The sequence below is a fragment of the Callithrix jacchus genome, chromosome 21 (genome assembly GCF_049354715.1).
Source record: "Callithrix jacchus isolate 240 chromosome 21, calJac240_pri, whole genome shotgun sequence".
In the NCBI taxonomy this organism is placed as follows: domain Eukaryota; kingdom Metazoa; phylum Chordata; class Mammalia; order Primates; family Cebidae; genus Callithrix; species Callithrix jacchus.
Window position 1 is genome coordinate 23255866 of NC_133522.1, and position 12781 is coordinate 23268646.

The 12781-nt window shown below is 35.1% G+C and overlaps 1 protein-coding gene across 1 annotated transcript in view; it reads left to right on the forward strand.

Moving 5' to 3' along the window:
- Nucleotides 1-12781, forward strand: part of LOC128930371 (uncharacterized) — a 310834-nt gene that overhangs the window by 13060 nt on the left and 284993 nt on the right. The window lies entirely within an intron of this gene.

The following is a 12781-nucleotide window of genomic DNA, read 5'->3' on the forward strand; positions in this document are numbered from 1 at the left end:
TGTGGCTATTGCTTTTCATGACACTGTTCCATTTCTTTTCATTTTTTTCAAATAATGACAAGCCAGATGAACTTCTTTGGGATTAGTCTATGTTTAAATTTGTTTTAGGAGGGGCAATGCTACATGTTGCCTGTCAGCAATCCAAGACTTGTTACATGTCTGATCACTTTACAGCCACTATAGAAGGTGTTTTGGGATCTAGAGACAAGTATCTGAGATATAACTAACTCCTGTTCACTAGTTGCTGAATGGCAGTAGCGAGGATTAACTAAGACAGCTTCCTTAACTCTTATAGAAAAAGGAAGAATATGAATAGGTTTATTCAGAGTATAAAATATTAGCAAATGAATGTTAGAGATGTAGAAAGCAAGGCAAGAACATTCTGGATTGACTGATAATAGACAATGTATGTGAGAGCAAACAATGTAAGAGCAAAACACTTGTTTGACTTTGCATGATGGGAAGGATTGGAATATATGGCTAGGAGTTACACGTTTAGCCAAATGGATTCACTGGTTGCTGAGAAGATCTGAAGAACAAATTCCATATAAAAGTAGCAAATCCCAGAAGAGCAACAATGTATAAATGGAGAAATTACTAAATCTAAGCAGCAGCATAAGGCTGGGCTCACACTGGAGGAAGGATGAGATGGTCATGCCAGGCAAGGTAGGGTCATTCCAGCCAAGTCATCCCAAAATAAGACCAGGAGAAAACAGAAGTAAGAGTTAGTTCTAGGGACAGGATTGTAAGGAACAGTTATGTCCCCTGTTATATACACAGTATGAGTTGGGAACCTTCTACTTCACAGACATTTTTGCCAAATTGATAAAAGTTCTCTTATGAAATCTTTAACTCTAGAAAATAAAATTCTCAAACACATAAGACAAATTCTTCTGTTCTATGAGAGGATGGACATAGAAATTCTGGAAAGCCAAGCCCAGGCATGGTGGCTCATGCCTGCAATCTCAGCACTTTGAGAGGCTGAGGCAGGTGGATCACGTGAGGTCAGGAGTTTGAGAGCAGCCTGGTCAACATAATGAAACCCCATTTCTACTAAAAATACAAGAATTAGCCAGGCCTGGGGGCAAATGCCTGTAATCCCAGCTACTCAGGAGGCTGAGCCAGGAGAATCACTTGAACCCAGGAGGTGGAGGTTGCAGTGAGCCAAGATCACGCCACTGCACTCCAGCCTGCAACAAACTAAGACTCTGTCTCAAAAAAACAAATAGACAAATCTAGGAACCCAAAAGAGATGGCTAGAACAGGGAGTCTCACTTTTTAAAAATGTATACTGAGGATAAGGAAATTTGTACCTTGGCAAAGATGTTTGACTACACCTGCTTCTGAATCCTCTGTTAGGAGCTTCAGCTGACAGTTTCAGTCTCTCCCAGTTCAAGGGCAAAGGCTACTGGGCCAGTGGCTCATTGACTTACTGTTTCCAGGGAAGGATCAAGACAGTCTGGAGGATGAAGAGCTAGTTGGAACAGTGAGGAGGGCCTGTTGCATATACAGGAACTGGTGGGTAGCCTCCCTAATTGTAGCACTGGTGCAGAGGGTGTGTTCTTCTGATGTAGGGCAACTTATGGTGGAGTCTACTTAGAACTGAGATTGGGGATAGAACAGGAAAGATAGTTATGAACAGAAAATTTCCAAATATATTGGACTTTTGCTGAAAATGGCGAGAAGGGACATATAAACTCTGAAAAACAGTAAATTCAGGAAAGGAACTAATAATAGAGAGACCAGAGGAGCTTAGTTTGGGAAATAATAAGTTTGTGAGGGGTGATAAGAAAGCCAAGAGGTAAGTCCTTCAGGCAGTTGCAAGGAATGAAGCAGAGAAGTCGAACCTGGAGATGTGTATTTTAATGAGCAGATGTAAAATGTATGGATCACACTGGTTTTCATATGTGGATTTGAAAAAGTTAAGAAAATCTATGTTCTTTTAAATGCAATAAGGTTGTGTAATATTCTCTCTTGAGCAGTAACTCATACAGCCATCACAACCAAAGTGAATCATGCTAGTATCTTTTGGTAAGCTACCTTTCACACTTCAGTCAGATAGGTGTTGTACCAGCTCCACTTCTTAATGTATTTGTTTATCTCAAATGCAACTGTGTGGTAGGATTGTATGTGCCCGGAGACCCTGAGCATGGCATTAAGAGGTACAAGGCTTAAACTAAATATAAGAATTTCAATATTGCAAACATGTTAGCTTCCATTATATTTACTCTCAAACATTATTTATGGCAATTGTTTATGTGATTTTATTTAATTAAAAATTAGGTAAACTGATTTTTAAAAATTAATACATAAAGCTGTCATTTCTTTGAAAACTGAGGTTTTGCTTTGGCAAGCCTTAATAAAAGTAAGTTTCTAAGAAATATTTCCATTGAATAAAGTATGGGCAATACAATTGTAAGACTACACAAATTATAAAAAGATGTCTATACCAAAATTTTTTTCTCTAGTGTCTAAATTCTCCATCCATTCTAAAATATATTAATTCAAAATTATTGTTGGGGTAGTTTATACACAACAAGCAATAGCAATGGGAAATTATGCTTGATGGGCACACAGGCAAAGAAAACTTTATATAAATTATACATATATATGCATCTCTACATTCATAACATTATTTATTACATTCTCCACTGTAATAATAATTGGCAGACATGGCTGTTTTATAAGGATACATCAGCTGATATCAGAGAGAAAACACCAGCTTCTTAGAATTTCAGAGTTTGTTCAGATTATAATCCATGCAGTGGCCTTGGAAAGGACTTAGGTTCTTTATATCCTGTGCCTCCACCAATAGTAACTTCTACAGTTGCTACTGAAGTATAAGTTCGCACATGGGAAAAATTTTGCGGTCTGGACCTAGAGCAGACTCAAATATACTCCTGTCTTCAGAGCTCAGCCACATGGCCATACCTTGCTCAGGTGAATCTGGGTAAGATAATCTCTCTGTGTCCGTCATAAGAGCCACAACCACTACATGTGTTATTCAGATAACACATGTAGGATAACTTCAGTTGTATGTACAAACTCTGAGCCAGGCACTGTGGAGAGCACATCTACAACCAATACACATTATCTGCCCTCTAAATTCTTAGTAGCTATGGAACAGAACTTTTCATAAGTCAGTGCTAATGCAAGGCCAGATTTATTAGCTTATACAGTAGAGGGATAAAGACTCTCCTACAAGAAAGAGCTTTTTGCAAGGGGCAGTATTTGAGCAGAGGTTGAAGCATAAGCAGGAACTCATCATCAGCAGAGATGGAGGTAAAAGCATGAAAACCGGAAACTCTAAAATGACCTGAGATGAGATTCTATGATAGGGCCAGAGATAAAGATGTCTAAAAGATATTCGTGGACTATCACATGCCAAGCCTTAAGCACACTATTTATAGCTCAGGAGTCATTTCAAAATCTGGAGCATGTGCTTGAGAAAGAAAGCAGTGTTCGGAACAAGTAGAATGGAAAGAAATTAGGAATGGGAGTAGTGTGGAGCAGCTTGAACTAATGCAGTGGGAATGGAAACGAGAGAGCAGGCAAAACATTTGAGAAAGTCGATTTGAAAAGGCAGATTGTTTGTGTTGGTGAGTAATCCAGAGATTTTGTATTTCACTGACAGAGTGTTCTCAATTGTTAATCCTTGGGAATTATTTGATGAGTTCCAAAGGGCACTAACAGCTAACAGTTGATCTCATTAACTAAGGGTCTGTTAAAACCTGCCAAGGCAAGAATTTTTTCTGAGTTTGACAATGACGTCTCTGAAAGCCTTGAATTTGAAGAGAACCACAGTAAAAATACCTTATTCTGTTGTAGCCACAAATTACCACATTTTGAAAAACAGTATCTGAATAAGAAATTATACAAGATAGACCATGTACCCACATTTTTTAAAGCTCACTAAAAAAGCCTTTTTATCTTTTGTTTTCCTTTAACCAAAATTATTTAGGTCTAATCTTCATTTGACACTCTCTTTTGACTTATGGTCAAGGTATAGATTTTTTTGAAATTATACTGAAAGGTAACATTTCAGAGAGTTTGAAGGCATTATGCGTCCTTTTGATTCTGCTAGACTTCAGTGCAGGAAAAGGTAGTATTGGAGTTCTTAAGTGGCGCATGTCAGACTTATCTACATTTTCAAAAATACTGTATTCACTACGTAGAGGGCACTCTTGAAATAGGGTTTTGAGGGCCATTCTTTTCTCGTCTTTATGATGAAGGGGAAGTATTTAAATGTTTGAGGAGTAAAATAGACTCTTATATTCCCATTAGACCTGGCAACAATTTACCACATGTAAAAAAAAAAAATAAACAGTGATGAGGTAGAATATTTGAAGGCTCGTTTCCAGGTGTTCGACCTAAGAATATTTTTCATTAGCAACTGAGACTGTTAGTCCCCCAACAAGATAGCCTAACTCCTGTCTAGGTCAAAAAAAGAAAGATCCTCCTCAATTCCCTCAGAGAAAGGGTAACAAAGTTTAGATGACAACCGTGGAGTTATAATTAACATGTAACTATTAGATCAATAACTTAAATTATTCTAACTTACAGAGAAATTGCCTTGCTCCCATTAAGCATATTATATGCTATGCCTAATTATTGAGTTTAGACTAGCAATTGGAAAAATATTGTGGTAGCAGAATTCAAGTGAAAGTACATTAATTGTAATAAAAAGTTTTGTCTAATCATTTGGTTTCAAGTTATAATGGGTAGTAGTATTTACGTGCTCTTTAAACACTTTGACCTAAGATGTAGTTTTCTTTTCAATAATGGATTAATTCCAAAAATGTTAAAAAGCGAAGAATGAGACATATTAAACATGTTTGAAATTTACTTTTATTATTTTCTACTCATTGATGATGTTGAGAGAGTGAAGAAAATTTTGATTAAGCAACAGGGAAAAGGACTGATAAGTTACCAGAAGATACGGGTTTTAGCTTAGTTTCCTCTCTTATTGGCAATGAAATTTGTCTGAGTTTTTAGTTTTTATCCATAATAACCATTTTATCCACTTCATAGAGTTATTTTGAGAACCAAATTATATCATATTTTATATACACAAAGTATATAAAATCAGTTTCCTTCTGAGGTCATTCCAGTAGTTTTGTATCATCATGGCTTAACTCTACTGAGATAAATTTCATGATCTATTGTGTCTTTGTGATCCCTCATGACTCTGTAAAGGAGTCTTGGTACTCAGTCTACAAGCCTCTGCTTTTACCACCTGAGAGAATGGTACAATTTCTGCATTTCAGTAAGGTAAAATGTTAGGGATTATCTGTTAGTGTTTTTCAAGTCTCTTGGTTTTAGATTTTGGCATTTCTTCAAATCTACCTCAGGCACTAGAATCTGTGATTTGCGAATCTAGCTGAAAACATGTAAGAATCAAGTATTCTTGTTAAATTTTGTTTAGGTTGAATAAAACCACAACAGAATACTGTTGAGTTTTTTTAAAAAGCTAAAGATAAACTTCCACTGATTTTTAAATAGCATGTGCTTGGAGGGACAATTTTTTGTTTATTTGTTTTGGTATACCTCATCATCATTTCTTTGGCATGCAGGACAGTACTTCAGAAGGAATAAGTATTTAGGATACTTAACTTATTTAAATAAGGCAGTGAAAAAATAGAATATAGAGAGTAAAAACAACCTCTGAATCTAGGTTTGTGTGTATAGTAACAGGGTAAGTCTTTTGGTGAGTTTATTGGGTAGTAACAGGGATTTGATATGTAAGGTAGAGCAAATTTCATATAGGTCTGATTTGAATGGGCTAACATACTTACGATTAATATAAAGCATTTCCAGGTTAAGAATTATAAGCACACATTAAGATAAAAGTAAAGAAACTTTTCCAGGTGTCTTGAAGATCCTGAAGAGTTTGGTAAGTCATCAGTGAGACATATTGATAAGGTTGAGTATATGTATGAGTACCTGTTGGGTTTGTTTTCCTATCCTTTTTTCACTCTAAGTAGTAGGATATATTTTAGTAGGATATATTTTCTAGTTCTTTTACAGAAGCAGGATTTCCATTCACCTGTACTTTTTGTTTCGGAAAGAGGGAGTCCGGAAGTCTCTTGATGTGTATGGAAAGGATTAAGTCTCTTGATGTGTATGGAAAGGATTAAATATTTTAGCTACTCTTTTGTAACTTTTTCCTTGCTTGTCAAAACAATAATATTGCCATCATTGCAAAATGGTGACACTTCACAGATAAAAACAAGCTTATTAGTCTTGGGAAACTCACAAATGATTATTGACTCTCCCAGATTGCTAAAAACAAAGAAAAATTAATTTTTTGTCCTAAAGATTTAAGACAATTGTCTACAGCTTAATAATCATCAGGAAGAGGATAAACTCAATCACAGGAAATACAACCTAGCAGTGAAATTTGTTCAATTACAGAGGAAAGTTACATCGGAAATGGTGGAAATCCTGGCACTTGGAATAAGCAAAATCAAACAGGATGAAGTGCTAACCTACAATTAGTAAGGATCTAATATTGCTTTTAAAAAGAATGCTCTCTATATCACTGATAATTATTTGATGAGTAGATTACTGACCTGAAAACTTGACATTTGATTGCTACTTTTAAGTGTTAGGCAAATTAAGAGGTATGGGAAATTGGACATATCATATAGTAAATGAAATTATTTTCTCCATAGCAGGATTTGGTTGCTTGTGAATATGTACTAGATTCTGTAATACTCACGAGGGTCTCTCTTTCCTTTAATACAAAGGATGTAGGAGAAATTTAGCAAGCACATATTTGTTAGGTTGAATTCTAAATAGGGACATGGTGCAGTCTTAAATTATGTTAGAAAAAGGACATTTGGCTTAGTGAGACACATTAATCATAAGGCAGTCTTAAATAGATCTGATGACTTACAACAGTGCCTAGATATGTCTTTAAATCAGCAGAAATTCAGAAGAACATGGCAGGTTAGAAATGATAGGATGGTAACTTAGATTTGATTATGGCAAGATTAACCAAGCAGCTGTTGGGATTGGATAATGATATGTGAGGTTCTCATCACCCTGTAACTTGTTTCCACTAATGCAGATTAAGAATGTCTGAATGAACTATAATTATCTCTGTGACTTGTGCATAACATAATTACGTTTTGCCAGTGCAAAGCATTTTATTAAGTGGAAAATGATTTTTAAAAAGTTGTACAAATGGCTACAAGAACAAATCAACTAAGGACAGAAACATTGGTACTTCATAATAGTAATGTGAAAAAAATACTTATCTCTTTTTGTTATATAGAGTTTTCAGAATTTAAAGTCTTGTTTATATGACAGATATATGAGGGATGATTTCAATGATGTTGACTCTCTTACTGAAGTTTGTACCCCAGGTGTCTAGGTCACAAAATAGAAAATGTGATCTTTGTAAATACAGTAAATATTGTAAATATTGCTGCCTTACGTAAATACAGTACTGAGATCAGCTTGTCTTTTAAATGTCTGATTGCTATTTGATTACAAAAAATTTCTCTTTAAGCAGAGCACCGAAAACAACAACAAAACAGTAAAGAACTAGTTTCAGAGCCTTGTAATCCACCCTACCACGTAAAAAGAGTGATATATATCTGATAACTCTCTATATAATCAGGTTTATTAAGTGGTAGTCACTATGTATTTTATGAACACTACCCTAAAATATGTAATGTGAATGCATCTGTTAATCAGCAAAAGCTAAGTGAAACTGAATGCAAGGTACTCATTTCCATTCTGATGGCATTCTTATATAAGGATTTTAAAGCAACTGTGATGAGATAGAGTGTTAAAGCGGAAGTAAACAATTGGGAATGCAAATTCCAGCTCTGAGGTGTTCCAGCTGGCTGAGTTTCTTACACCTTCTGAGCCTCCATTTATCCAGAAGTAAAATGCAGCTAAGAATTTCTACCCCACTGGGCTGCTGAGAGAATTAATGAGATAATTTACGTGAACAATCTTCTTAGAATATGTTTATTGAATATGACTTTGAAAAATAATTTACAAAAAAATGTGTCAGAGTTAGTTTTCTCTCTTTCATCTCAAATGAGAGGATATGAAATAGATTAAGTGATATTTTTGAAAAAAGTTCCACATTTGAAATTATCTTTAATTTGTAAAATTGTGAATTTATCTCTACTTATAGAATAATTATTTCCTCTTCCTTTGAGCTCCTTAAGTGTAATAGCCCTCTCGTTATTACTCTGAGAGATGTATTTTTTTTAAATATTTTTATCACACGTCTAAAAAAGTATTTCTCAGTTATTCTTTTTCTTAAACTCTTTTTTGAATATTTATAATTTCTTTCCCTTTTATTTTCATATTTCACACCTAGTATTTCAGCTTTCATTTCATTAATCATTTTTTAATAACTTGGCACCTGGGCCTGTTTTGCAGCTATATGCAGTAGTCCCAATTACTATGTATAGTTTAGTTTTCAATCAGTTCCTTGCTCTTACTTTCTGCAAATAAAGACTAGGTTAGGTATGTGTGTGATTAAGGGGACCCAGATATTCCTATTACTAGATCTTTCTTTGCTTCTGTGTTATGTAATATAAGGCAGAATATGAGCCTGCTGCTTACTAAACCATCAGGATCCTTCATCTTCCATCTTAACCACTATTATTCCTCCTATGTCTCTATGAAAAATATGTCCCTAAGATGGTGGTTTTCAGGAGTGTGAGAGTTCAACGGTAGGGAATATTGCTTAGAAGTAAGGCTGAATTAACAATTACAGAGAAACATTGTGAAATAGCTTATAGGTATGTAAATTCACTATTTTTAGATCCACCTCATTCTTTTAAATTACCTCATGCATGGTAATTCATGGCATGGACTTATCATCATATCATATATTAAAACATTCTTCTATTTCTGGATGGTTATTTTATTTCCTCTGCTTCATTGTTTTGAACATCACTGTAATAAATACCGCTATATCTGCCATTATTTACAGAAGTGAAATTCCTAGTTAAAAGTTGAATTTCAGAATTGTTCTTGACAGTTTATACTTCTATCAACAATACCTCTAAGTCTTATTATTAAGAGAAAATGCATTTAATAATACATTTTTAAATCAAAACCATCTATTATGTGAATGTATCATTTAACTTGTGTGCTATACTCTAAACACTTACCTCTGGGGAGGAAAATAAAATTAAGAAAAGGTGAGGAAGGAAATTTTATTTCAAATATGTGTGTATTGTTCAGGTTTTTTACATTAAAATGAGTTTATATACTGCTATGTATTTTTTAAAATAAAATAGAGACATAGTGGTATTCCTATAGCAGTATCAAAGTAAACATTGTGAAAGCATCAAACCTGAATTTCATAGCTGTAGTGTGATGGCATTTTTATTCAGCTATTTCTAGGCATATTTTATGGTCTGACATTCATCATATGCACTAGCATGTAAATTTATTTTTATAGGTAAAAATAGTAAAATAATAAAACAATTTCAGTTTCCAAAGCAAATTATTTCCATCTGTACCACTGGGTAAATGTAGTTCTGATTCAACCACATGGATATGATTATACATGTTTTTGAAAAATCACTATTTGCTGAAGATCGTAAGCAATTCACATGCTTTGTCTATGGTTAATTTTGGTAATAAGATGCAAGACAGCTAACAGATCTTTAAGCTACATCTAGAAATAGTGCCTATTGAATTTAAGCTGATTATGCAGCTTATTTTGGTTGCTTTTCCTCTTCCTAAATTCTGAAGTTCAAAGTTTAACTTGGAATTGTTTTCTCAAGTTTAGCTGTAGCCAAAGTCCATGAAATGGCTTATGTCTGTCAATAGTTGACCTAATAGATTAGTCCTATGTTGACACTTTGTTCTTTTCATACTAGACTGTGTGTATAATATAGGTGTGCTGTGCTTTAAAATGTGATTAGAAAACCATGAAGAATTTTTAAAAAATGTTTTGATGTGTCAGTGCTTTTTAGTAGGGTTTTGGGATACAGCATTTATCCATCAATTAATTAATTATTCTGTATTTATTCAAGAATACAAGAATATCATCAATAATGTATTGAACTCCAACCATGTTAATGGGGATATTAACAAAAGAACAGTATAGTCACAGAAGAAGCATGAAATCAATTAGTTCTATGAGATATTTGAGTTGCTGTATGAGAACAGGAGTAAAATCATCAAGAAGACCCTCATCTACCAGTGCCATCAAGAAAGGGTTCATTAATATGGGGAAGCTCCAACAGAATCTGGATAGACAGAAACGGGATTTTTTTCACAGGCAAGGATGGAGATGTGTTTTAGACATGGAACATTTGAGAGGGTAATAGAAGCATGAAACCACATGTCTGATACATGTGACTGCTAGAGCATGTAAATAAGGGGTGGTGAGAGATGAGAATGAAGGTAAGGTGGTAAAGCAGGGGTAAGATTTTGGAAACCATTAAAGACCATGCAGAAGTTCGTGGACGTTTTCCTTTAGGCAGTGAAGATCTTTTAAAGGGTTTTCAGCAGGAGAGCAACAGAGCTGCTGTTCATTTTAGAAAGAGAACTTTGTCAGAAATGCAGAGGATGAATGGGGAATGCACAGTAAGAGGCATTAAGTGATTCCTTCTGGTAATATTGAGACACAAAATAAAGCCTAAATGGTGGGAATGAAGAAGAAAGGATTTTGATGCAGCATATGTTAAGGAAGTTGTTTGTTTGTTTGTTTATTATTTTGAGATGAAGTCTTGCTCTGCTGCCAGGCTGGAGTGCAGTGGTGCAATCTCTGCTCACTACAACCTCTACCTCCCCAGTTCAAGCAATTCTTCTGCTTCAGCCTCAGAGTAGCTGGGATTACAGGCACGTGGCACCATGCCTAGCTAATTTTTGTATTTTTAGTAGAGACGGGGTTTCACGATGTTGGTTGGGTTGGTCTTGAACTCTTGACCTCAGGTGATCCACCCGCCTCAGCCTCCCAACCTGCTGGGATTACAGGAGTGAGCCACTGAGCCCAGAAGGAGGTAGCACTAACAATTCAAAGTCAGTGATAAAATTTGCATGATGTGGAAGAGGCAGTAGATTCTCAAACATCTGTCTTGAGTAAATGAGTGGATGGTGATGCTGTTCACCATTAGGAATAGGAATGGCAGTTTGGGAGTAAAGAGTGAGGAGTGTTTAGTGTTGAGTGTTTAGCTATGTTTCGTTTGGAGTATATAAGTGGCAGTCAGGTGGAGATTCCAAGTATGCAGTTCAATATGTGAACCCAAAGGTTAGAATACAGGGATGGATTAGAGATACAGATTTGTTGGTCATTGGCATTTCACAAATGTAATGTTAATACCTCACAAAGCAAAATGTTTAGAGGAGGAAGAATAACATTAGGAATAGCAATATGTATATAACATTTTAGAGGAGGAGGATATGGTAAAAAAGCTCTTAAAAGAGCTTACCAACATAATCCATAGGGTGTCACAATTAGGAGTTTATTAGGGAACTTTTTGAGACTAGTCTCAGTAACACAGTGAAAGTAGAAGTGGAGCACCCACTCAGTGTATAGTAGAATACAATATAAATAAAAGAGTTAAAATGAACAAGTTCATGTTCTTTTTTGAAGAGCTTAGCTATGTAGGGGAGGGGAGGACATTCACTAGAGGAATTCACAGGGTAGAGGGATGCATTAATTAATTAGACAAGAGACAGAAAGGCACTACTAGTAATCTATGGGACAGTAACTGGTGGAGTGAGAGACGGAAAATATAGAAGAGATAGGAATTACTCATGAGGCAGATACAGCAACTCTCGACACAATGAAGCAAAAAGAGGGAGAACTGGCTATTATTATTAAGAAAACTGTGGATGATAAAGTAGAAATTATGGTATATGAAAGGATAGCCTATTAACCACTTATATAGCAATATAGGCAAAATAACTGAAATAGTAGACTTTCCCCCAAATCTCCTTCCCCGCTATCATATGCTCGACACACCCTTTTGATAAAGAGCGCCACAGTCTACCTTGTTGATCCAGCTGAAAACCCAAGTTTTCAGTTTATTCAGTTTCCACAGTATATTCTCCAGACATCTGGACTTCCTATGCTTCTGTCCATTTCTACTACTGCATTCTAGCTGAAAGTATACGTATGTTATTCGTGGACAACAAGAGTAGCCTAACTTTTCTCTCTGCTTATCTAGAGCCACACAGCCCCACTCTTCCATCTGTTCTCCACTTATCAGCCATAATAATATCATAAAAAGGTAAAGCAAGTCATGTCACTCTCTGGTTCAAACTCTTCAATAATGCATAGAGGATATGTGAAGTTATGGCTATTGTCATCATAATTAGAATTTTCCTTTCTCTTTCTCTTTTAGTTTTCTCTTTACCTTCATTTAACCCTATAATAGCAAAGACATTGTTTAAAAATTGGTCAACCTATTCCAAACATATGATTACAGATAGATTTGTGGAAATATGTTCACTAATGTGACTTATTTCTATCATAAACATCTGACTCCTTGCTGTTGCCTTATTTTAAATGACAAATAAGTAAAACAGTGTTTCTATCACTTGCATTTTATTTGACCCCTGAATTTCCACTAATATGTAAGATAATACTTAAAACAATCTTTGACATTTTTTTCTAATTAGATGACAGGCAATCTCAATGCATGCACCATGTGTTTCAAAGATATAAATTAGAGTGAAAATTGTAGGTAAAAAAAGAATAAAAGCAGGACACAGTGATATTTGATATTTTTGAAAATCTCAACTCTCACAACCCTGAGTTTTACAATGACAATGATTAGGGAAAAAA